Source organism: Rhinolophus hipposideros, assembly GCF_964194185.1.
Source record: "Rhinolophus hipposideros genome assembly, chromosome: 10".
NCBI classification, from domain to species: Eukaryota; Metazoa; Chordata; class Mammalia; order Chiroptera; family Rhinolophidae; genus Rhinolophus; species Rhinolophus hipposideros.
Genome location: NC_138056.1, coordinates 37,836,674 through 37,861,835, shown reverse-complemented (window position 1 = coordinate 37,861,835; position 25,162 = coordinate 37,836,674). Strand labels below are relative to the sequence as shown.

The 25,162-nt window shown below is 41.4% G+C and overlaps 1 long non-coding RNA gene across 1 annotated transcript in view; it reads left to right on the top strand.

Moving 5' to 3' along the window:
- Positions 1 to 16,733, top strand: part of LOC308503029 — a 36,766-nt gene extending 20,033 nt beyond the window's left edge. Inside the window, exon 3 of the long non-coding RNA XR_013994123.1 lies at positions 14,701 to 16,733. This is a non-coding gene — a long non-coding RNA (uncharacterized lncRNA). The remainder of the gene's footprint in view (positions 1 to 14,700) is intronic.
- The last annotated feature ends 8,429 nt before the right edge of the window (positions 16,734 to 25,162 follow it).

Genomic DNA, 25,162 nt, shown 5'->3' with positions numbered 1-25,162 from the left:
GCTTATAGGATGGGGTTTGGAGTTCAAAGTAAGTTAATTTAAAGACCAGAAAGAAATTTGGCTTTTCCTGCACATCTGTGTGGCTGAGTTTCTTGTGCATAACAGCAGTCTTGTGAGCTAGAATGGGAATCCATGCTCAGTCTGTAATAAAATCAGGCTTTTGAACATGAGAAGCTGAGGGCCAGACACTGGTCTACGGTAATAAGTGCCATTCTGCAAGGACGCTTGGAAATATGCTTCTTCCTTCTTGAAACAGTGAGTGCCTGCATAAGCATCCCCCTACACACACACGCACACACGCACACACACGCACACACGCACACACACACACACCCCTCTTTGCCTTCACCATATTTTGAAAGATGAATTTTTACAATTTGTACCATCCCTTCAAATGTTTAAATTATCGTTTTATTACTATCTATAAAGAAAGAGTTGAGTTTGCTAAATAGAGGTAACTTTAATCCCCAAATTAATAAAATTTCATTATAGGATTTACCTAACATTTTTTATAGCATCTATTTCTTTAAACTTTATTTTGATATAATTATGGATTCACAGGAAATTGCAAATAGTACGGGGAGGTCTCATGTACCCTTCATCTAGTTTCCCCCAGTGGTAATATCTTACACAACTATAGTACAACATTAAATACAGGAAATTGACCTTGGTGCAGTCAACAGATTTTATTCAGATTCCGATAGATTTCACCAGTTGTAAGTGTACTTAGTGTGTGTGTGTGTGTGTGTGTGATACGCATGCATGTGTATGTATATGTAGTTCTAAACAACTTTATCACCTGTGTAGATTCATATAACCGTAATCACAATAGAGATTTCAAACTGTTTTATTACTATAACTTTTCACCTAAAAGTTCTACAGAGGTCTCCTGTGCTACCCCTTTATAGTCGCACCTATGTTCCTTTTCTCCCCCAACCCAAATTCCTAGTATCACTAATCTGTCCTCCATCTCTATAATTTTATCATTTTGAGAATGTTACATAAATGGAATCATACAATATTCAACCTTCAGAGATTGGCTTTTTTCATTAGTATACTGTAATTCTTTTGAGATCCATCCAAGTTATTGCAGGTATCAGTAGTTTGTTTCTTTTTATTGCTGAGTAGTATTTCATGAGATGACATACCATAGCTTAACTATTCATCCATTGAAGGATATTTGGGTTGTTTCCAATTTTAGGCAATTACAAATAAAGCTATAATAAACAATCTTGTACATGTTTTTATGTGGACTTAAATTTCCATTTCTCTGGATAAATGGCCAGGAGTGCGATTGATGGGTCATGTGGTTAGTGTATGTTTAGTTTTTAAAATTTGCCAAACTATTTTTCAGAGTAGTTACGCCATTTTACGTTATCACCGGCAATACATGATAGAACCAATTTCTCTGTCAGCATTTGGGTTTGTCACTGTTTTGTATTTGAGCGTTTCTCATAGGTGTCTAGTGATATCTCATGGTTTTAATTTGCATTTCCCTAATAACTAATGATGTTAAACATATTTAATTTGCCATAGAAATGTCTTTTTATGTCTTTTGCCCATTTTCTAATTGGATTGTTTGTTTCCTTACCGTTGATTTTTGAGCCTTTTTTTTTTTTTCCTGATCCTTCACAGATGTGTGGTTTGCAATACTTTCCGAAGTACATTTTGGTTTGTAAACACTTTCTCCCAGTCTGTGTGTTGTCTTTTCATCCTTTAAGGATCTTTCGCAGGGCAAAAGTTTGTAAGTTTAATGAAATTCAACTTACAAGTCTTTCTCTTATGGATTATGCCTTGAGTGTGACATCTAAGAACTCTTTATCTAGCCCTAGGTTCCAAGGTTTTCTCCTTTCTTTTCACCTAAAAGTTCTATAGTTTGACATTTTGCCTTTAATCTATGACCCATTTTGAAAAAACATTTTTTCTGAATAATAGCTATCTTTGTGAGTGTGTGTGTGCTTACATGTACCAGGCTTTGTTTTAAGTGTTTCATGTACATAAACTCATTTAATCCTCATAAAATCCCAGGAGATGATAATATTTAGGCCCATTTTATGGATGAGAAAACTAGTGCAGAGTAATTAAGGGACATTCTTAAGAGACAGGTTTGGAACTCAGGTCCATGCCCTAGCCACTGTGCTTTATTGCCTCTCTGAAGTGAACCCCTTTTTATCTCCTCACAGAATTGCCTTTACTGGACTCTGTATTGGCATTTTGCCATCAGTGGATGTTGAGAGACGTGATAAGAAATAGCTCTATGAGAGTTATTGCATTACTGTAGGCAAGTAGATGCGGATGTGGTTGATTACATCACATGGTGTTCTCTTTAGGAGGACAGATGGGAAAAAATGTCTCTTAGATCTAAGGACCAGGAATAGATATATTTCTCCTGAATAAGTGGTTTGTTTTTTATCTCTTGGACATTGTGAAACTGTATAAGTGATTATATTTCCCACTTTGTGCTGGCTGCTGAAAAGCTCAGAACCAAATTTCCAGCCTATCTTTAGCAATGATGTGCATGTCATCTAATATGACTTCTGACTTCAACGTATGTTTTCTACCCTAATTTTCTTTTGTCCCTGATTTTCTCCCTAATGCATTTTTTTTACTTTAGTCTTTATAAAAATGAAAAATATACAAGCACGTACTATATAGAAATTCAAATGCAAGGCTTTTAACATCAACAACAAAACAAAATGGCAGTGCGTTTGCTCACTCCTCCCACCTGTGATTTCTGTTCTGTAGAACCAACTGTGTTCACATCTGGTGCTTATACTTTTTCCCCCTTGACTTTTCAGTTTAGGTATTACCTCTTGATTTCCTATTACGGAGTAGGATTTCATTTTTCCACACCACCCTACAACACACACCTTTCACCTATAACCATCCTCCCATTATAATTATATCACAATTTTTGTTAAACCTGTTTTCAGTGTTTACATTATTGTGCCTATGGAAATACTGTTCATAGGTGAACTGAACTGCTTGCTGTTCACGTTGTATCTTGTATAATCGTTTTGTTTTCCCTTAGGTTAATAATTGTCTTTTTTAAACTTTAGTTTCTATAGAGCAATTAGTAATTTCTGCCAAGTCCTCTGACAGAATTATAACTCTCTCCCTCTGTCAGTTTTGTTTGTATTGTCACAGACATCTCTTCTGAATATCATCCTGGAGCCTTTCATTGTCCAGCTGCTGGTTGCTTTCTAGGCTAGAGGTCCAGCTGTCATCCTGAGACATCCCTTTTTCATTATTTTGAGAATTCCTTCTGCATCTCTCTTTTATTGGATCTTCTGTTTCCTAAATTTCATTTTTTTCCTCTTGGTTTACTCACTTGGTTTTATGGAGGTCATCCTGCAATAGTTTCCTGAGAAACAGTTCATGAATGGTAAAATTTTTTTGAGACCTAGCATGTCTGAAAATGCCTTCATTTTAGCAGCACACTTGGATGATATGCTGGGTGTAGAATTCTAGGTTAGAAATAGTTTTCCCTTAGAATTGTAATGGTATTGCTTCTTTGTCTTGTAGTTTTCCATGTTGCTACTGAGAAGTTTGACACTAATACCTCCTATGGGACTCCAGGGTTGTTTGTTGATGTTTTTTCCTCTCTGGAAGGTTTTGAGATCCTCTTTTTCTTCCTAATGTTCTGAAGTTTCATGATGAGACACCTCAGAATAGGGTCTTTTTTCATCCAGTGTGGGCATGAAAAAAACAATGGCCCTTTCAATCTGAAACACATCCCCTTCAGTTTTGAGAAGTTGTCATGTATATTTGTATTTCAGTATTTCCCTTCCCTCCATTTTCTCTGCTCACTCTTTCTAGAATTCTACAACACTTGTTGGATCACTTGAACTGATCTAATTGTCTTCTTTTCTTTTTTTTTTTCCTGAAAGATTATCTTAAGTTGGTCTTTAACTCTTCTATTACATTTTTAAATTTCTGCTAGCTTATTTTTATTTTCTAAAGCTCTTTGTGGTTCGCAGATTGTCCCCTTCCTCCTGTCCTCATTTTTATTTTGCTTTGTTTTTAAATGGCATCCTGTTGTTGTTTCATGGATGCAATATCTTCTGCTATCTAAAGCTGTAAATATTAGTGTTTGAAATTTTCTTTTATTTCCTACATTGTCATCTCCCTCTGAACTCTTTTTGTTTGTGTTTCACATTAGTGACTTTTCATAAATAGCTGTCTATTCATATTTAAGAGTGAGGCACTTAAATGCTCCCTGGGCAGAGTTCATTGACTGTTGGGCTACACAGTAGTGTCATATTTTGTTTTTTTGGGGTGCGTACCTCCAAATGTCGTTATTTGAAGTTATTTTCTTTTAGGCTGGTCAGTCAATGAGTCAGAAATCCATGGGAGTTTTTATTTATTTTTAAATTTAATTTAATTTAATTTTTTTGTTTCATGTGTACAAAACACTGTAATAGTTAGACATTTATCATTTATACCTCTCACAAAGTGATAACCCCTCTCCCTCAATCTACTACCCCTCTGACATCTCATACAGCCGTTACATTTCCACTGTCTCTATTCCTTATGCTGTACTCCACTTCCTGTAACTATATATGTATATAAAATTGTAGTTGACATTCATTATTGTTCAGCTTCAGGTGTACAGTGCAGTGATCAGGCATCTACATCATCCCTGAGATGGTCTTCCTAATGAGACAAGTGTCCCTCAGATACCCTACAAAATCTTTAGAACATTATTGATTACATTCCCCAAATTGACTTTCGTATCCCCATGGCAATCTTGTGGTTACCGACTGTGCTTTTTAACCCCCTCACTTTCTCTACATGGGAGTTTTAAAACTTGGTTTCTAGCATTCTAGGAGCTTATTAGGGGAAAGGGGCTAAAGGGTCCAGGTGAAGGGAGCTCATCATTCCCTCTAGAGACTGCCATATAATCTCCCGCCTAAAGCTGTACCTGATGCACCCACCCCAGATCATTTTACTCAGCCTTTCATCAAGTAAACTTTCTGGCTTCTTCTAGGGTGGTAGAAAGGTAGTCACTTGGCTGTGCTACGTTGGCAAGAAGATCTGGGGGTCTACCTTATCATTAAAAAGACTGTCAAGCAATTTTTTATTTCCACCCACAATTCCATCTTCAGAGGCACCTGGTACCTCCAATTTCAGAGGTCCTCGGTTCCGGGGTGCAGTTTACCTCTTTCAGCTTTCATTGATTTGTACCAGTATGAGCAGGCTTGGATCCTGATTCAGGAACAGAACGAGTTTGAAGTCCAAGTCAGAAACATGGCACCTACGGTTGGGTACAAAAGATGACACAAAACAAGAAAAGTTCTGCAACTGGAGCAGTAATCATATTACAGGCTCAGTCTTTGTCCACCTTCTGTAGGTATTTCTCCATCTGAAATGGCTGTGTTTTGAGTAAATGTGCAGACAAGGAACAGTAGTTCCCTCTGCCGACCCCAAGCTATGCCCCGAGGGAGAGGCATGGAGGGAGAATGAATTGCAAGGTCAAAAACCTGGAGGGCGTAGAAAGGCTTCAGGCCTCAGGTCGGCAACAATGTGAGGATGGAGAAGTTCCAGTCTGATGTGGGTCTTGACTTAGAAGCACACAACAGGGCCTGGTGGTGTAAAGGAGCCACTGGGCAGGGGGCTGGGTTGTGGTTTCCAGCCACCCTGTCCCGTTGGCCTTTGAAGACTGGCTGGTCAATAGAAATCTACGGGTTAGGGACATTTCACTTTACTACCTGAAGTATAGTGGGCCTTTACAAAACTTGGAGGCCTCCCTACACAAAGAGAATGCTGTTAATACACTCTCCATCCAAGGGTAAGAGCTCTGGGTTGTTCCAATGGGATGTGCTGCAAGACTCAGCCAGACCAGCAATCTGCTGCCAATTTTGGCCCCCAGAGAGGTTTCAAAAAGGAATGGTTGTGTCCCTAATATCACATTTAATAACATGAAATAAAGGTAGGTATAGCCTAGCTTCACTTAAGAGATGACTCAGAGTTGGTACACAAGAAATTCACTGAAGAAAGGAAGGAGGGAGGGAGGGAGAGAGGGAAGAAAGAAGGACGGTGGAAGCTTAGTTCCCATTTATAGCTTGTTATCCAGAAAATTTAAAGAATAATTATATAATAATAAAATTTGAAAGTGTAATATAGAGACTTACTATAAAAAGGTATTGAAATCCTAGTGGGCAGAGGGACGTGAAGTAAGGAAGTGACTTAGCTTTCTTATGATGAAAGAAAAGCAATGGGGGCAAAGGAAAGAAACAGGAACAAGATGGTTACTGCTAGCCAGAGGAATTTAAGTTCCCCTGCTCCTGGTGACACTAGAGAGATTCCTACAACTCTCTCAGCATCTGAAACTTACTCGACTATGGGTGGAGGAAGTCAAGTGACAACTAGTGGGACCGATGGCTTTCTGGAAAGCTCAGGGCCTGACGACACCAAAGCTAAAGAAGAAAGGAAATGACCATTAAAAGCAGAACTGAAAGGCTTCCTGGCTGTTCTGGTATTTAGCACATGCAATGGGGGTCCCAGAAAACCAAAGTCTTCAAAAGGAGAAGAAATAGTATCAGTGTTGCGGTTGAGATAAGTGAGCTTTCTGGACATAGATGACGCAGGGATTCTTAGTATCCACGTAAGTCACACAAAGCCTAGTGTGCTACATAGTATTTTCTGTTTTGTTTTGTTTTTTTAAAACTGATGTAACTGCTGTGTATTGAGTCCCCCAGAAACAGACTGAGATGAATGTTTGCATGCGGGAAGTTTACTGGGGAATGCCCAGGGATTTAATACCAGAAGAGTTGTGAACGAAGTAGGATTGGGTAGAGGGAGGCGTTGAACTGCAGTGTGGTCACAAGAAACGTCTCTCAGCCAATCGTGTGGGGAAAGAGGGAGCAAACAGGTCTGGGCCTTTGTACCTGGGCATGGACTGGTCATTAGATGTAGGCTGCCTATGAGCTTGGGCAACTGAGGACAATATCAGAAGAGAAACTTGTCTGAGAGCCATCAGCTGCCAGTATTCCTAGCAGCCAAGGGAATGATTATCTCATTCCAGAAAGGAGGGTCAGAGTGGCACACCAGTGTATCCATTAGAGCTACTCTTTGCACTGGATCCAGTCACTTTATATAATAAGGCTGGGAACAACTCCTCTTGGATCCTGGTTGGTCTCTTTTCCTGGGGAATCTTACAAGAGAAAGATTAGTGGGACAAAAGATACTCCTGGTACTGCTCCTGGTCTGAAGGTTGCAACTGATTCTCATTGTCTCCCTGACCTGTTACAGCCTGGTTTTGTTTCCTTCACCCTCAGCTCTGTTGTCTAGGCAGCTTACCCGGTGGCCTCTAGTTACCATGTCCTTCTCAGGCTATAGCGACTCCATTTACTGTCAAAATTAGACAAAGAACAACCTAGTCAATCACCAGCTTCTCAAACCCAAAGAGTCCAGAGTTGCTAGGACAAAAAGCATAACTACCACAAGTAGGTTGCTGTGAGTGGTGGTAAGCAGGGCACAGGACCACTCCTACTTCCTTCCTTCCCTTGGATTCCAGAACCATGTATTTATTGAGAACACAAGTGCATACAATAATTGTTGATTTATGGTGTATGCTGCATCTTGGAAGATGTTACTCCATTACTGTAGGGTATCACCTCCAAAGTGGTTGCTCAATTCTACCTTCACAAGGCTATTGCATCACTCTGTCAAGCTGGTACCATGTTTCCCTGAAAATAAGACCTGGTCTTATATTAATTTTTGCTCCAAAAGACCCATTAGGGCTTATTTTCGGGGATGTCATCCTGAAAAATCATGCTAGGGCTTATTTTCCAGTTAGGTCTTATTTTCAGGGAAACAGGTAATATGTTCTGTGTAGTGTGGTATGAAATAGCATCCCATGGTCATGAGCCACTGTTGCACCTACTCTATTGTGAAATGGGTTCCTCGGCCCATAAAAATAGTACACAGGATTCCGTGTTGGTGAATCACATACTGTACGTGCTCAGGTAGTGGTGCTGGTTGAGGCCCTGAGGGCAGGAAAGGCAAACCCCATACCTCGAATCAGTGTTCTAGTCAGATTTAATCACTGCTCCTTCTGGTGTAATCAGCTTGCCATCAAGTGGCTGGTTGGTTTTCTGGACGAATGGTGCTGTGTTGGGGGCTCAGTGTTGGTCTCTCGTGGTGGCAGGTTGGACAGAGGGAGAAGTACATGTGATGCGGTTACAACAAAGGACTCCATAGGGAGCTCTGAGCTGAGCTGACCCTTCACAGGGGTCTCCTGGAAGCAAGGGAGTCTGGCCTTTATTATCCTCCTTCTTCCCCCATGATTGGCCAGGTATTAGAAGTGGCTGCCCCCAAAGAGAGGGGCATGACTTTGGGCAAGGCACGTTCTTGGAGAGACACTCATGTGAGTTGTCAGTCAGCTCCCCCACAGGTGGGGGAATGCCTCAGTCCTGAAGGGGAGCTCTAGGTAGGCAGCATACCACAGAAGCCATGAGAAACTAAACAGCAGGAATTTCTGTTTCAAATTTCAGCTAGTCCTAGCAGTTCTGGAATGGGGATGGGTTGGAGGAGGAGAGAGAATTTTGACATATGTCACCTGCCAAATTTCATAGTCGATTATCTGGGAAATTTCATTGAAAACTGCATATATTATGATTTTATATGTATTTAACCAAACCTAGAGTTGATCCAAATCAAAAAAATTTTAGAGATCGACAAAAAGTACAAGATTCTGCTTTCTTTCTTTTAAAATCTCTATTGTTGTATAAACATAATGTTTACATAGTCAGATCAAATTGTTTTCATAATATTTTAATTTCTCTGTTTTCTTTTCTGTTAATACACATTGTTCATAGATTCATTATTTTTAAATAGCAATTCAATATTCTACCATATTACTATATCAGTGTTTTCATGACTTATTCCCTCTATTTGGGGCATTTGACTTATATCCAGTTTTTCACAGTAATGAGTAGTTCAGCTATAAAAAAGTTTTGTTTTGTTTTTTTAGGGGAACAGAACTTCATTGGGGAACAGTGTGTACTTCCAGGACTTTTCCAAGTCAAGTTGTTATCCTTTCAGTCTTAGCTGTGGAGGGCGCAGCTCAGCTCCAGGTCCAGTCGCCGTTGCTAGTTGCAGGGGGCGCAGCCCACCATCCCTTGCGGGAGTCGAACTGGCAACCTTGTGGTTGAGAGGACACACTCCAACCTACCAAGACATCCGGGAGGCAGCTCAGCTCAAGATGCCGTATTCATAAAAAATAGTTTTAAAAATCTTTTTTTCTTTCCCAAAGTGGGATTAACAGGTATATTCCCATGTTGCTTTTTAGAAAGGTTTTCCTAATTTTCGGTACTATAACCAATGTTAAGTACCTGTTTACCCAATATCATGCTTACGTTGGATTTCTCTCACTTTAACTCTTGATAATAAATTGTTACCTCATTATTGTTTTAGATTCAGTTCCCTTAATTGTTAGTGAGACAGGGAATTTTCCCAAGTGTTTCTTTACTCTTTGTATTTTTTGTTATTTATATCTTTTGGTTATTTATCTCTCCATAAAAGAGTACTGATATTTTATATCTTTATCAGTCCCTTAATATTATAGATAATAAACTTTCTTTGACATGTGTTTTTAGTGGTTTCTCATTCCATTGCTCTTTATCTTGAATTCACTTTTTAATCAAATTGTTGACTTTGTGTTTTGTAGCGTAAAACCCATTGACCTTGCAATTAATGATTTCTTTAAATGTTTCAATATTCTAAAATTGATACATTGTTTTATGTTAGGAAAGGCATGTTATTGTATTGTTGTCTATATTTTATGATGATTTTTTGAAATTTTTATCTTCCAATGAAAATAGATTTTGGTTTAATTATTGAACTCCTCTGAATCTATGGGGGCATATGGTATAAAACGTGGTCATATATTTATATTCTTTTAAATGATATCTAGTTTCTCCTATTGTTTAATAGGGATTTGTTTGTTTGGTGCTTATTTCACCAAATTTTTTATTCATTAACTTACTGTATAGATTTGAATTTATTTCTGAAATTTATATATTACATTACATTAAAGACCCGTGTGAATACAGACATATAAAAAAGGTCTGGAGGCTAATATTCTCCAGAGTTGCTGCTCCTGGGGCTGGATGGGAGCTGAGGTGAGGTGTCACCCAACCAGTGCTCAGACCTTGGGAGTGGGGGTTGATTGGTGGAGGGGAGCACTAGGAACGGTTCTTTACATAAGGAGAGAGTTGCGTTAGTTCATAGTTTTAGTGCAGTGAGGTTTGACTGTTCTTTGTTTCCATTCTTACATGAGGTGAAATTGCTTTAAAATACACCCTCTTTTACTTGAGCTACCTTGAAGGAGGTCTCTCCATCTTGCAGACAAAAAAGCCCTCCTAAGACACTTACTGCCTCTGAGTGGTCTTAGGCCAGGCCTGTTACCCCCATTTTCCTTCACCATGCTGACTCAGAACAGCCCCTTGAATTGAGAGTTGAACTGCCCAAGAGTTTTGATAATTGCTGCTATATGTGACATTGCAATGTTTTTAAATCCAGGAAATGGAAGTTCTGCAACATTATCTTTTCCCTCCCAGAACACTAACATTTTTGTATGCTTTTTTTTCAAGTGCATTTTACAGTTATTTTGCATTTTGTATTTATAAAATAACTCTTACTGTCCTGTTAATTAGCATTGCATTAAATCTGTGAATGGGAAGTGTTACAGTATAATTTGTTTAGTCTTTCTAGGTATGAGCAAGAATAACTCTCCTCGTAGTCTGATTTCCTTTTACTGTATCATGAAGTTTTGGAATTTTTAAAAAATTTATATTGGGGAACAGTGTGTTTTACCAGGACCCATTAGCTCCATGTCAACTCACTGTTTTCAATCTAGTTGTGTGTGTGTGTGGGGGGGGGGGGCGCAGCTCAATGGCCCATGTGGGAAAATCGAACCGGTGACCTGGTGTTATGAGCACTGCTCTCTACCACTGAGCCAACCAGCCGCCCCTGGATTTTTTATTTTAATAGTTTTTGTTAGGTTGAGATTAAAATATTTAGTGCGGATTTGGCATCTTGGTTGTGAAAGAATTGCTTTTTACACTTTTATTTCTGGTTATTAATTGGAACGACTTTTACAATTGGTTGATATTTCCTGCTGACCTCTTGAGGAAATGAGGAATTGTTCAGGGTGAGAAAGTGTGCTAAGCAGAGATGGATTTGTGTTGCCTGTTTGCTTTCACATATTTGTGTCTCTTGTGGACAGTGTTTGAGTAGTGCCTGGCCCCTGTGAGCCATGCGGCCGGTGTACCATTTTCCTCTATGAATAAGCTAAGTTAATTGACCTGTGCTGGGACCAAATCCATGTCCTTAAACCCTCTGAAGGCACAGGCAGTACAGACCTTTGCTTTCAACAGCTCTCATTTCTAATAATTAGAGCTGTCTGTACTGCTTTGCGAGATACTGATTTTTACAATATGAAAGACTGAAATGACTAATAATTTGGAGATAGGTTGGAGGTTTCCAAGCAATAGATAATGTCTTAACAATATGGTGTGCTTTGAAAATTATACAAGTAATATGTGTTCACTATGAAAATATGAGAAAATGCAGATAAGCTAAAAAAAAAAAAGAACGCTCATAATCCTACCACTTAGAGATGACATGACTGTTGTTATTTTGGTGTCTTCCACATGTTTCCTGTGTCTGATGTGTATAATAAAAATAAACACGCATACTAATATATTCGCTAATTTCTAAGATGTGTTTTTCCACATTTTAACATTTCTGAAACTGAGATGTGGTTTTACAATCAATAATTAAAGTATTTCTCTTCTTCCCCCAAAATAGCTATAACTCATGTATTCCATGGTTTCTTAAAATTGAGAGAGTTTTTAAACTTTTTGTTTTCAGATAATTATAAATTTGTATGTAGTTGTGAAAAATAATACAGAAATATCCCTTGTTCCCCTTACCCAGTGTTGATGGTTCATTTCATGTGTCAGTTTTACTGGGTTAAGGGATGCCCAGAGAGCTGGTAAAACATTATTTGGGGGGGGGATCTGTGAGGGTGTTTCTGGAAGAGACTGGCATTTGAATCAGTAAACTGGTAATGAAGATGATCCTCACCAGTGAGCATCATCCAACCCTTTGAGGGCCTGAATAGAACAAAATGTTGGAGAAAGGGTGAATTTGCTTTCTTTGCTGGAGAGGTGATATCCATCTTCTGCCCTTGGACACCGGTGCTTGTCGTTCTCGGTCTTTTGGTCTCAGACTGAGACTTATACCACTGGCCCCTGCTTCCCAGGCCTCTGGAGCTGGCCTGAATGCTATTGACCTCCCTGGTCCACAGTCCCTTGGACTTGGACTGAATTACACCTCTGGGGTTCCTGGTTCTCTAGCTTGCAGATGGCAGGTCATGGGACTTTGAATCCCTATAATTGTGTGAGTGTATTCCTATAATAAATTGCTTCTTATAGATCTATATAAATACCTGGATATCAGGGTCTGTATCTATAGTTATATCTATCTGTCTATTCTCTTGCTTCTATTTCTCTGGATAACCCTGAATAATAATACCCAGTTTCCTCCACTGGTAGCATCTTGCAAACTACAAGACTATCACAACCAGGATATTGATATTGTTACAGAACAGTTCTGTCACCACAAGGATCCCCCCTGTTGCCCTTTTAGGATCATCCCCACCTCCCTCCCATTCTCCTCACCCCTACCCAGTCTCTTATCCCTGGCAGCCATCAATCTGGTCTCCATTTCTATAATTTTGTCATTTCAAGAATTGTCATTTCAAGAATTGTATAAATGGAATCATACAACATGTATTTTCTTTCGGCATTTTCCACTTAGCATGTTTCTCTGGAGACTGATCCAGATTTTGCATGTGTCAATGTTCTTCCTTTTGTGTTTTAAATTGTTGAGTATCCCATGGAATGGACATACCCAATGTGTTTAACCATTCGTCCATTGAAGTCCATCTGGGTTGTCTCCAGCTTTTGGCTGTTACGAATAAAGCTGCTATATTCATGTACAGATTTTTGTGTGAGCATAAGTCTTCATTTCTTTGGGATAAATGCCCAGGAATGCAGTGGCTGGGTTGTATGGTGGTTACATGATTAGTTCTTTAAGAAACTACCAAACTGTTTTCCACAATGGCTCTACCATTTTACAGCCCCACCCACAATGTATGAGTGATCTGGTTTCTCTGCATCCTCACCACCATTTGGTGTTACTTTTAAATTTTAACCATTCTGATAGGTATGTAATGAATTTCCTTAATAGTTATAGTGCATTAAAATGACCTATTTCATATTGGGTGAGTTGTGTTAGTTTGTTTTTTTCAAGGAATTGGTCCATTTTATCTAAGTTGTCAAATTTATCTGTGTAGAATTTTTCATGGTATTCCTATCAAATTCATTGATTTTTGTCCCTGTCTTTGTTATTTCCTTCCTTTTGCTTTGGATTTATTTTATTCTTCTCCTAAAATGGTGGAGCCATTCCCCTAGTGTCTTGAATGGGAGCTTAGACTATTGATTTGAGACTTTTCCTCTTGTCTAATATGTGCACTTAGTGTTGTAAATTTCCTTGGAAAAGATATTTTTATATTGCTTAGGAAAGCCTTAGTGTACCTGACATGTTTATAGCTCCCTACCGAGGAATTCAATTCAATTCAGCAAATATTTATGGAGTGTTTGGGTCAGGCACTGTTCTAAACCCTCAGTATACTTCAAGGAAAAAATAGACAAAGATCTCTGTATTTGTGGAACTTACAGTTTACCAGGGTGAGACAGGCAATAAACACCAAGTGTAATTTATATAGAATGTTAGAAAGTGATAAGTGCAGGAACAAAAAGTAGTACAGGGTATGAGGGAATGGATATATGGGGAGCTATAGTATTTAAAAATACAGTATTTGCTACAAATTTGCTATACTACTACAATTATAGTAATGAATGGGTTGGTCGGGCAGGCCTTGTGGAGAAGTTGAGATCTGAGTAAAGATCTAAAGGAGTTAGTCAAGCCGGTATCTTTCAGAAAGGTGCTTCAGACACCTAGGGCAGCTAGAGCAAAGGCCCTGTGTGGAGCATGCTGGGATATCTGAGGAAAAGCATGGAGGCTGGTGTGGCTGGAGTGCAATGAACAAGGCGGGAAACGGTAAATATGAGGTCAGAGCATAATCGGGGCTATGTCTTTGGCTCTTGCTTTGAGTGAAATGAGAAGCCATTGTGCTATGTGAAGCAAAGGAATGACATGACCTGATTTAGGTGTTAAAAGAATCACTCTTGCTGCAATGTTGGGAATAGACTATCCCTAGAAGCAAGTGACCTCTTAGCGGGCTAAGGGGGAATGGATATGTGGGGTACTGCAAGTCAGAGGAAGTGTGACTTGGAGCAGAGTGGGAGCAGTGGGAATGGTGACAAGTGACTACATTCTAGATATATTTTGAGAATAGAACTAATAGGACTTGTTCGTAGCTTGGACTTGGCATATTAGAAAAAGATAGGCATCTGGATAAATCATTAAACATAAGTGACCACATTCAATACCATACGCACCCTTCCTACATCCCTGCACACAGCTTGTGGGACAATGGCAAGCACTGACCTTGACCTAGGAGCAGCTAACCAATAGGTGGGACATTAACCTACAGGGTGTCCTGGCATGAAAGTTTTGCCCAAATAAATGGAAATTAACTGTGTCAATGATTTTTTCTTTCAGGAATCAGAACTGGAGAGACAAAGAAAAAATAATCAGTGAGAGCAGAAGCAGAAAGACACGGAGAGAAGGCAGTATTCAGACTTCATGAATAATGGAAACGGTGGATAAACAAGAGCTCTGAGCAAACAAAAACCACGAGACAGCAAAAAGATACAGAGAGTAATGACAGAAGTGATAGAAAATGACTAAGAAAGCATCACATTCGCGGGAGAGAGACTCAGTGGCCAGGCCTGGGTCACCCGCCAACCCTTGAGCCAGGCAGGCAGTCCGCTCCTCTGTCACCAGACGTGGGAGAGTGGTGCTACCCGGGCCCAGACCCCAGGTGTGCACCAGCCAGGCGGTCAGGCTGCAGGCAGCGCCGTGGACGCCAGAACCCTATGTAAGCCCAAATTATGAGGGTGCAAGGAGGCCAGAGAAGGCAGAGGAAACCTGTCTGCTGAGAGAAGCAGGAAAGTGTAGCAGATACTCGGAGAGAAACAGGGCTGGCAAACGATGCAGCCACACGAGAGCGATGGGACTACTTCCCGTCTTCCTGTTTCAGTCCCCTCCCAGGGTAGCCTTACTGTGCCGATCCCCACACTTTAGTGCCCAGAGGATTGCCTTTCGTATTGGTTCAAAATGCCTCCTTTTCTACTGCAGATAGTGGGAGTAGTTTCGGATTTATGCTCTAGGGATAAAGGTGGTACATTTGCCTGGAAATTTCTTAGTATCTACTTATCTCTCAGGATTGAGCATGGTAGGTAAAGTATAAAAGGTGACAATGCAGACATTTGGTACCAAGGAGAACTAACTGGAACCATGTAAAGTATTTTATATACCTTCTCTTATTTACCTTATTAGGGAGTTACCATTACTGAGGTTCATAGAAGGTAAGTACAGTCCATCCTTGTTATTCATGGATTCCGTATTTGCAAATTTGCCTACTCACTAAAATGTGTTTGTTATCTCGAATTCACTCCTGGCGCTTTCCTGGTTATTCACCTGGAAAAAATTGAGTTGTCCAACGTTCACGTTGGACGTATCCAGCTGAGGTAAACAAGGCAACGCTCTGCCATCTAGGTTCAGCTCTTATATTGTCAACAAGTTTCCCTTTTGAAGGCAACTTTGTGGCACACTTTTAACACTTTTGTACATTTTGTTGGTGATTTTGCTGTTTAAGGCGCCCAGTGACGATGTTGAAGTGCTGTCTACTGTCCCTGAGCACGAGAAGGCTGATGCACCTTGCAGAGAAAACGTGTGTTAGGCATGTTTCAGGCATGAGTCACAGTGCTGTTGGCTGTGAAGTCAGTGTCAGGGAGCCACCTGTACGTAGGAAATAAGGTGTCTGTCAGCAGAAACACACGTGAAACGAAGTTATGTGCGGACTGAAAATGTTTCGGCCAGAGGCTTGCAGGCACCTAATCCTGTATTTCTCCTAGGAGTTTTCAGTATTTGCTAATTCAGTCTTCACAGAGACTTTATAAAACAATAACTACCGTGAAACATAAGAGTCAACTATAACACATGCAGGATCAATGTGTGGAAGAGGGGAGTTCCAGAGCTCCAGAGCCCTGCCTCTCTGATTCTGGACATCTTCGCTCATTCCATCCCACCGTGCCATGCTCCAAAAGGGAAAGAAAAGCTCCTCTGTTCAGCTTCCAGTGTTCCTTCTACTGCATAATGCTGCCTTCCCTGGAACTTGTTGCCTCGCTGGGAAATGAACAGGTGTGGAACAACTGTGTAAGATGTAAGATAATCTATGTGAGGGCTGGCGTCGTAATGCATAGCACATGTGCCATCACTCATCCCTTAAGTACATGTCGCAGACCTCGCTCATCTGTCACAGCCCCTTTTCCTGCTTGAGCTCAGATGGGCTTCCACAGCCCTTCTCAAGCCAGTCAGTCTAAACTGGCATCGAAGGTGAAATCTTTGTCTTTCTTGCATGATGACCTGTCTCCTTACAAGAGAAGCGTACACTTGGAGGATCTGAGTTCCCAGGCTTATTTAGAGTTTAAATAAATGTATCAGTCTGTTTCAAACTTAGGCCCTTATGGTAGTTGAGTGTCTGGCTGACTCTTCTTTGGAAAGTCTTCCTGGATTCCTTTACATAAGACTTTACATAAGACATAAGACTTTACATAAGTCTTCCTGGATTCCTTTACATAAGATTTTACATAAGACTTTGCTCCGGAAAGATTCATTTTGATGGGAACATCTTTCTTGTTTATCTCTGAATCGCCTGTGCCTAGAACACTGTCTGGCATAGTGATGTTTGTTGAATGAGTGCCTGGGCACCTAGATTGACACCTTTCCTCCTCAAGGAGAAAGAGCTTTCATGGAGCCCAATGACAGAATAGAATCCTTAAGGGCACACAGCGGAGGCCAGAACCCCGGTGGGTGGAGCTTTTTGGAGGAAGCTGACAAGAGATTGTAAATGAAACTGAAGTAGAGCAGCATTCCATTGAATCTTTCTGCTCTTTTCTCCCTTTCTCTTTATGTTCTCTCCTCCTGTGGCTTACCTCTTTACCTCTGGTAAGATGAATCTGGGAATCCCAAGCAGGAATGGGGTGGAGGCACATAGGGAAGAGGAAGCATGAGGTATGCTGCTTGGGCTGGAAGCTAGTCTAGGCTCTGAACCCCAGCCTACAGCTGGGACCCCAGCCTTCAGCTTCTAGACCTACAGGGCACCAGTACTGCCCATTCTCAGAAAGGGCTTGGGACCCTTTCCCCTCTATCTGCCCAGCTCAATTCCTCTTCCTCCACCCTATCTCCCTTCCCCTTCTTTTCTTCCCCATCAGGCAAATAGGGTTTGAGAGAAAATAGGGAAGAGGAGATGGGAAGTTAGATCAGGAGGAAATGGATATACGAAGTGTGATCAAAAACTACAGTGAATGTTTAAATTTTTAAAAAATGTATTACAGTAAAAGACACATTGCCATTAATCCTCCTCAGAATATACCCCCTCACTTTAAACACACTTATACTGTCATTCCTGCCACTTTCTGAAGCAGTTCTGGAAGTCCTCTTTTGTGAGTTTCTTTAGTTGCACTGTCATGGCTGCCTCGATGTCCTGAATCGATTCAAAATGTTTACTTTTCATGGTCCTTTTGACTTTGGGGAAGAGCCAGAAGTTACATGGTGCCAGATCCGGGAATAAGGTGGATGAGGACACACCATAATGTCTTTATTTGACAGAAATTGCCATATATCAGAAGCGATGTGTGACATGGAGTGTTGTCACGATGAAGGATGACTTATGGCACACATTAAGACACACCTTCTCTCAACTATAACTCACACTCAATTGACTGCACCAAACAAGTTGAGACTTGTCACACACTGTTACTAAGGTTCAATGCACCCCTTTCTGTATTGAAGATCCCTGCCTTTCTGATAGATGGCACTTGGCAGCAGCATTCACTGTATTTTGCAGTCTCAATGGAAAGGCTCCATTGTGGTACACATCACTTGTGGTACGGCAATTTCTGTCAAATAAAAACATTACGGTGTGTCCTCATCTACTTTATTCACCATATCTGGCAATGTGAGACTTCTGGCTCTTCCCCAAAGTCAAAATGACAATGAAAGGAAAACATTTTGAATCGATTCAGGACATCGAGGCAGCCATGACAGTGCAACTAAAGACACTCACGAAAGAGGACTTCCAGAACTGCTTCAGAAAGTGGCAAGATTGATGGGATAAGTGTGTTCGAAGCGAGAGGGAATATTTTCAGGGGGATTAATGGCAATGTGTCATTTACTGTAAAAAAAAAAAATTTTTATTTAAACATTTACCATATTGCTTGATCACACCTTATATTTGATTGGGAGCCTAAAGAGGGAATGTCACTTGGTGGGCCAGTGTAGCATGGGAGTCAGGATTGAAAGAATGTTGTTAGATTTCTGAACCATGTTAGTTATTTTATTATTGCAAATGATTTTCAGTCATAATCTCTGCTCTGGTGCTGGAAGAACTACAAGAAGCTGAGCTTCTCAAAATGCAGCTAGTTCTGGAGAAGTATTGTAGTACCTAAGGCAGTGGGAAACAGTGATACAGTCCCAAAGGGCATGGGCTCTGGAGTGAGACTGAGCTGGATTACGCCTTGCTAGCTCTATGATTTGGACAGTCTCTTTGATCACTCTAGATTTCAGTTCTTTTATCTGTAAGATGCAGATAGTAATAGCGTGTACCTTATATGTAGGTCATGACAGTTAAAAGAAATGAAGCCTGTAAAGTTTCTGTGAAGTGTGCTTACTCAAATGGTATCTGTTACTATCATTTAAAACTGTGGTCGTCATGTATTGACTTGCACGTGGTGAGGTATTTCCTTTTCTTTTCTGAGGATGAAAGCAAAATAGACCGAGTTTCTGAGAAGCTACGAGGAAGACAGCTGCTCACAGGGACTTGTGAGTGTGTGTCTGAGAAGCAGTCCTGATTTGTTGTAAGTATCAGGAAGACTGCAGAATTTCCCAGCAGAGACGCAGCGGGGGCTTTGGTGACCATTAGTTTCCAACGTCACAGAGTGACTGACTAGGAAAAGCATGGAAGACTTGCTTTGGGAACGTTTGCTCACATTGCCTGCTGCCCTTCCTCCGCAGGTGTGGAGGGTAAGGAGTGGCCATCTCCAGCTTAACCAAGAAATGAACCAGTAAGCCAAAGAGATGGTTCCTAAGTTCCTGTAAGCTATTGGCTTTACCTCTCCAGCTTTCGTGATACTTAGTTTCTCACAACTGCACTCACTGGTGCATGTTGGCCCCCCCACACACACTGTTCTGTGTAATGACCCAGTGTTTGCCCATCACTCATCATATTAGTTGTCTAATGCTACTATCATAAATTACCACAACGTTGGTGGCTTAAACAACATAAATTTATTATCTTACAGTTTTGGAGGTTAGAAAATCAAAATGGGTCTCACTGTGCTAAAATCAAGGTATCAGCAGGGCTGTGTTCCTTTCGAGAGGCCCTGGAGGACACAGGACACAGACTATTTCCTTCCCTTTTCCAGATTCTAGAGACTGTCTGCATTTCTCGACTCATGGACCCCTTCCGTCTTCAAAGCCAGCAACATCAGGTTGAGTGCTCACATCGAGTCACTCCAACCTCTACTTTCATCATCACGTTTCCTTCTGATTCTTCTGCTTTCTTCCCTCTTCCCCATTTAAGGACCCTTGCAATACATTGGGCCCACCTGATTCATCTAGGATAATCTTATTTTAAGGTCAGCTGATTAGCAACTTTGTTTCCATTTGTAACCCTTGCCATAATTCCATAATTTTCCCTTGCCATGTAACATGATATATTCATAAATTCCCGAGATTATGATACAGATGTCTTTCGGTAGCCTTTGTTCTGCCTTCAAAAACCATTATTCGTCATTCAATCTCCGATTCTAGAATTAGGACTGAAACCAGTAAACTCCCTCCGATGCCAGGCCTGAGCCACCCTCTTTGTGATGGTAGCCATAAATCCCATGCCGGAGGAGACGGCCTCTGGCCTGACTGGCTCCCTCCCCATCACTTGACCTTTATATAAAGTGATACACGGTGCTTTACACTGAGCATGAGGTGCTCTGGCTGCCAGCCCAGACTGGTAGGTAAGAGAAACCAATCTTTATTTCTTCAACAACATTCAGATGCTTCATTGTGAGAGCCAGGCCATTCCTAGATCCAATATTTCTTTAACGAATATTTTCAAACATAAGAAGAGCCATTCTATCCGTTCTATGTCACAGCCTTATCTGATAGTACCTTCATTAACTCCATTAATGCCTGAGGAGTCTACACAAACTACAATAATCATTAGCTGTTGGTTCCTTAAACTACCCAGAAGTGACCTGTACTTTTTTAGATGTATGCATAAAAGAACGCTCATCGACACACACAATGGTCAGCGTGGGGGGACAAAGACGGTCAACATCTGTCGTTTTACCTTATGGGGAAGGAAAAGAAGAAAGTGAGCTAACGTTGATGAGAACCTGCTCTGTGCCTCGAACTTTATATTCATAAACCCTTTAATTCTCATTACAATGCAGGAAAGCCGTTTTCAGCATCTCCATTTAACAAATGGGGAAACTGAGGCCCAAGGATCACCTAGCTACTAAGATCTCAACATTTGACATCTGGCCTGTCTGATTCTAAAACATTTCTCTTCCCCCTTCGCCCGGCCGGCTCTTGAAAGAAGAGAACGGACCAGAATGAGGATGTTGAAACTGAGATTAGTGGCATAAACCCTAGAGTTCCGGGGTGGGGGGGGGGGTTACCCAGGAACACCTCACATGACAGGGAAGGTGCTTGGTCAGAGGCAAGCTGAGGGGGCTGGGCTTCGGGCCCTCCCCATCTTCAGTCAGCCCAGCTCTGCTTGTATCAGTTTTACCTATTGGGATGCAATGTAATATTTCAGTAGAAAAAAGGATGGGGGTGTGCTTCCGCTACAGTAGTCTGCCGGAGGCCGTTAGACTGGAATCTGACCACCACAGCCCTGTGGTTCTGGGAAGACTAGTTAATTGATCAATTCTTTTAATGCCTTAGTTATTCACTGAAAGTGCATCAGGGGCTCTGGGAGGGAGAGTGCTCTCTACAATGAAAGAGATCCTCCCAGTTAGTGAGGAATGCAGGAATTAAGATAGAGAAGAAGCAAGATTCTCTAGGCACTAGTTTGCACCAAAAACTAAGCTGATGGCAGAGGGGAGGTCGGATTTATGTTGGAGACGGTGCTGATGGGGTCCTTGACAGCAGAAGTTGCTACAGAAAAGGAAACCCTCACAGTGATGGTGAGTGGGGTATGAGGACATACACAGGTCTTTTGAGAATCGTCCCTCATAGGGACTATATCTGATTGGGATGTTGGTATGCTCCCGTCTGAGTCTGCTTGGCCCTGTCACTGATTGGCTCATAGTGAGTCTATGTGACGCTCACAAAGAAAGCAGGGTCTCATTAAAGTATCACTTATTGAAATCTGTAAAGGAGGTAACAACTTTGAAAAATTTAAGTCAGCACTTCATAAGCTACACTATTTTAGCAAAGGAAAAGCGTAAAATGAAAGCCACATCTCTTCGTTCGGGGACACTCTTGTCCCTTCTTTTCAGAGTTACTCCTTAGTAATCCCTCAAAGAAGAATATTAAAAATAGCCAACATTTCTTGATGGACCACTTTAATCTTTATAATAAGTAATTTATGTAACAGAGTTTCAAAATGTCCCCCCAAATCCACCTTCCCCCTCTTTCACAGTAATGGCATTCCCAGTTTTTAGCTGTACACAGGCTGCCTGGAATTTCCCAGCCTCTCTTACAGCTAGGTGTGACCACGTGACTAAGTTCTGGACACTGCCTTACAAGCAGACATGTTATATGGCTGCTTCTGGCAATTTTCCTCCAGAGGCAGATGGCACATGCCCTGTGCCTCCTCTTCTTCCTCCCTCCCTCCATCCTGCTTCCTGGAGCACAGATGTGATGGTTGCCGCTCTAGTCACCATCTTGGACCTTGAGAACAAGGGCCTCACTGGACAAATGAAGTGCAGTGAAATGAGCCTCAGGTCCTTGAAGACATTGTGTAGCAGCTCTGGACTTTCTACCTCAGGACTCTGATGTGAGAGAAAAATAAACTCTTTTGTTTAAATCACTTTCATTGTGTTTCTGTTTCTCACAGCCAATACTAATGCAAACTGATATACCCTGCATATTAGCTACTATATTATTCCAGTTTTCCAAATGAGAAAACTGTGGCTTGGCCGGAGTAAATCATTTGCCAAGGTTACCCACTTAGTAGATGCAGTCAAGATCTGAACTCTGATTTTTGCCAAATCCCATGTGCTTTTCTCTTTCTCAGTGTTAACTTTCAGGCCATGAGGGTGATAGTTTTTGACCTTCTGTGGCGGGCAAGAGCCTTTCAGGAAAACTCCTTGGTAGTGTCTGGTCATATGACTACAGTCCCTTGCCCTCCATCATCTCTTTCAAAAATAAAATTCATGAGCCCCAAGGGTCATGTGAAACTCAGTTGCATATCACCTTGAGAGTTCTGGGATGTCACAGCAGCCACCAGGAGTCTGATTTGCATGAGCTACAAGAGTCTTGGGCCTTGTAGGAGAAATGGTGAAAAGGACCATGGGAACTCATGACTGGGACCCTAGAGAGATGTGTGATACCCTTGGACAGAGAGAGGATGATGATGTAAGCCCTGATCCTAGGAGGAGGGCTGACGGCTCATGCTGGAAAAGCAGAGGACTCGAGGCGAGAGTAGGGTCGTGGTGGGCAGTGGCGGGGCATATCTGTCTCACTGTGGGCACACATCAGATAGGTGAGCGAGGCTGAAGGAGGCAGCATCACAGAGCGAGCCCCAGCCCAAACCTTAATTAATTAAAAGAGCTTCATGGCCGTCTGTTTGAATCCAAATGGACTTGTTTAGATGACAGACTGAGGTTTTTGAAAAAGCTTTCACTCCTTATAGGGGCAATTTCATTCCATTTTGGGGTTAGAGATGGCTGTGGTGTGATTACACAGAGAGAACCTTGGCAGCGGTGATCAAGGTTGGGGAACAAAAGGAGGCAAGTTGGCAGCAGCAGCAGAAGTAATGCAAAGTGTAGAAAGTAGCCCCTCTTCCTGCTGACTGCACACACCTCCATCAGACCTAGTGCTGGGAAAGGGGCAGGCCGCTGGTTTATTGTAGGATCTAGCAGAGACAAGAGGTGGGGCATATATGACATGTTGGTTCAGAATTTTCAGGAGATAGTAAAGAGGAATGTTTCATAAACCAGACTTAAAATGAAAAAATACTGTATGATTCCACCTGTATGAGGTACCTAGAATAGTCAAATTCATAGAGACAGAAACTGGAACAGTGGTTGCCAGAGGCTTGGAGGGAGGGGGAAGTGGTGAATTGTTTAATGGGTACAGAGCTTTAGTTGGGGATGATAAACGTGTACTGGAGATGGATAGTTGTGATGTTCACACCAGTGGGGATGTTCTTAATGCCGCTGAACTGTAAAATTTAAACTGGTCAATTTTGTGTTAACGCATATTTTACCCCACACAAAAAAGATATGTTTCAATGTGCAGGGCATACGTTGTTTTCCCCAACCTCTACCTCCCAGTCAGGAGAAGAAACCCCACGTAACCCAGCACTGCATGTAGAAATCCTGTACCTTTTGCTCTTTCGTGCCTTGGCCTTGTCTGCTGCTCTGTTCCTGACATTGGGATTCTTCCATTTTTGACCATTCCTTATTCTTTGGACTTAATACAGATTTGGCTTTTAAGGCTCAATTGCTAACATATATTCCTGGAATATATTTTCTCTTTCCCTCTGTCTCAGTTATAGCCCAACTGCTCTGGGGAACTCTGTACCTCTGCTCCCCAAAGCTGTTCGTACCTCCTGGGTACCTCTTTTGCCTATGACCCTGCCTTACCTAATCTGGCCTCCCTCAAGGGTCAATCAGATACCTAATCACTCAGGCCCACATCGCTGTCTCTTCCCTAAGCCCCCAGACTCTAGGACTAGAGCACTTGTTATCTACATATTTCCTTGTGACAACCCTTGGGGAGTGATAAGAGCTGAGACCAGAGCTGACCAGGCCACTCTGGGGATGAGAGGATACGATATCAGACAGAACAGCCCCAGAGACCAAACGGATTATCAGAGAGGCCCAGGAGTGGGCAGCAGCTCATGCCGCCAGCCTAAGAGCCAAGGAATAGCAGGCCCCACAGGCCGTTGCGCATTTTGTTTTCTTTCCTTCTATAACCCAGATGAAAGGTGAGGCCTCCCTAACTAATGACAGCTCAGTGAAATTGCCTCAACTACCAGAGTTCACAATGGGGTGTAATAAAGCTTTCTTCCCCCAACTTTCAGGAAGTTTCAGAGGTTTATGCTCTCCTGGCCTTCTCTGCCTTCAGGCTCCTGCATTCAATTGTGCTAGCTCTAATTTTCTCCTGAGGAACCCAAGTTTTCCCAAGAGCTGAAAAACTCAGCTCTTTCGTGAGTCAACTCCCAGCAAAAAATCTGTAGGTATTACAAAGTAGTAGGTAATACTACCACTGTTTTATAGATGAGGAAATTGAGGCACAGAGAAGTTAAATAACATGCTCGATGAACATGTGCAATTTGGTAGACTTCATTAGACTTTTGAGGGGGCTAGCTATTATATTGTATGGTACTCAGCCCACTATCATGCATAATTCCTGTGCCCTCTCCTTTCTCTACCCTAACTTTATCCATCCCAGAGAGCCCTCCGCACTTCAAATCCATCTTTCTTTTTATGCAAAAAAGGATTTCCACTCTCACACTTTTGGATTCTAGCAGTTATCAAAATATTTCTTCTGAAGCAGTTAATTGTCCCCTAATATGAACACTAGTACTAATGTTTAACATAATACAATTTTCTCTACTATTGCATTTAGTTTTAAATTTTCTTATATCAACCAAGCCAAACATTTTCAAAATAAAAACTATCAATGTCACTGAGAATAAAATAGAACATTTAAATTTCCCAAA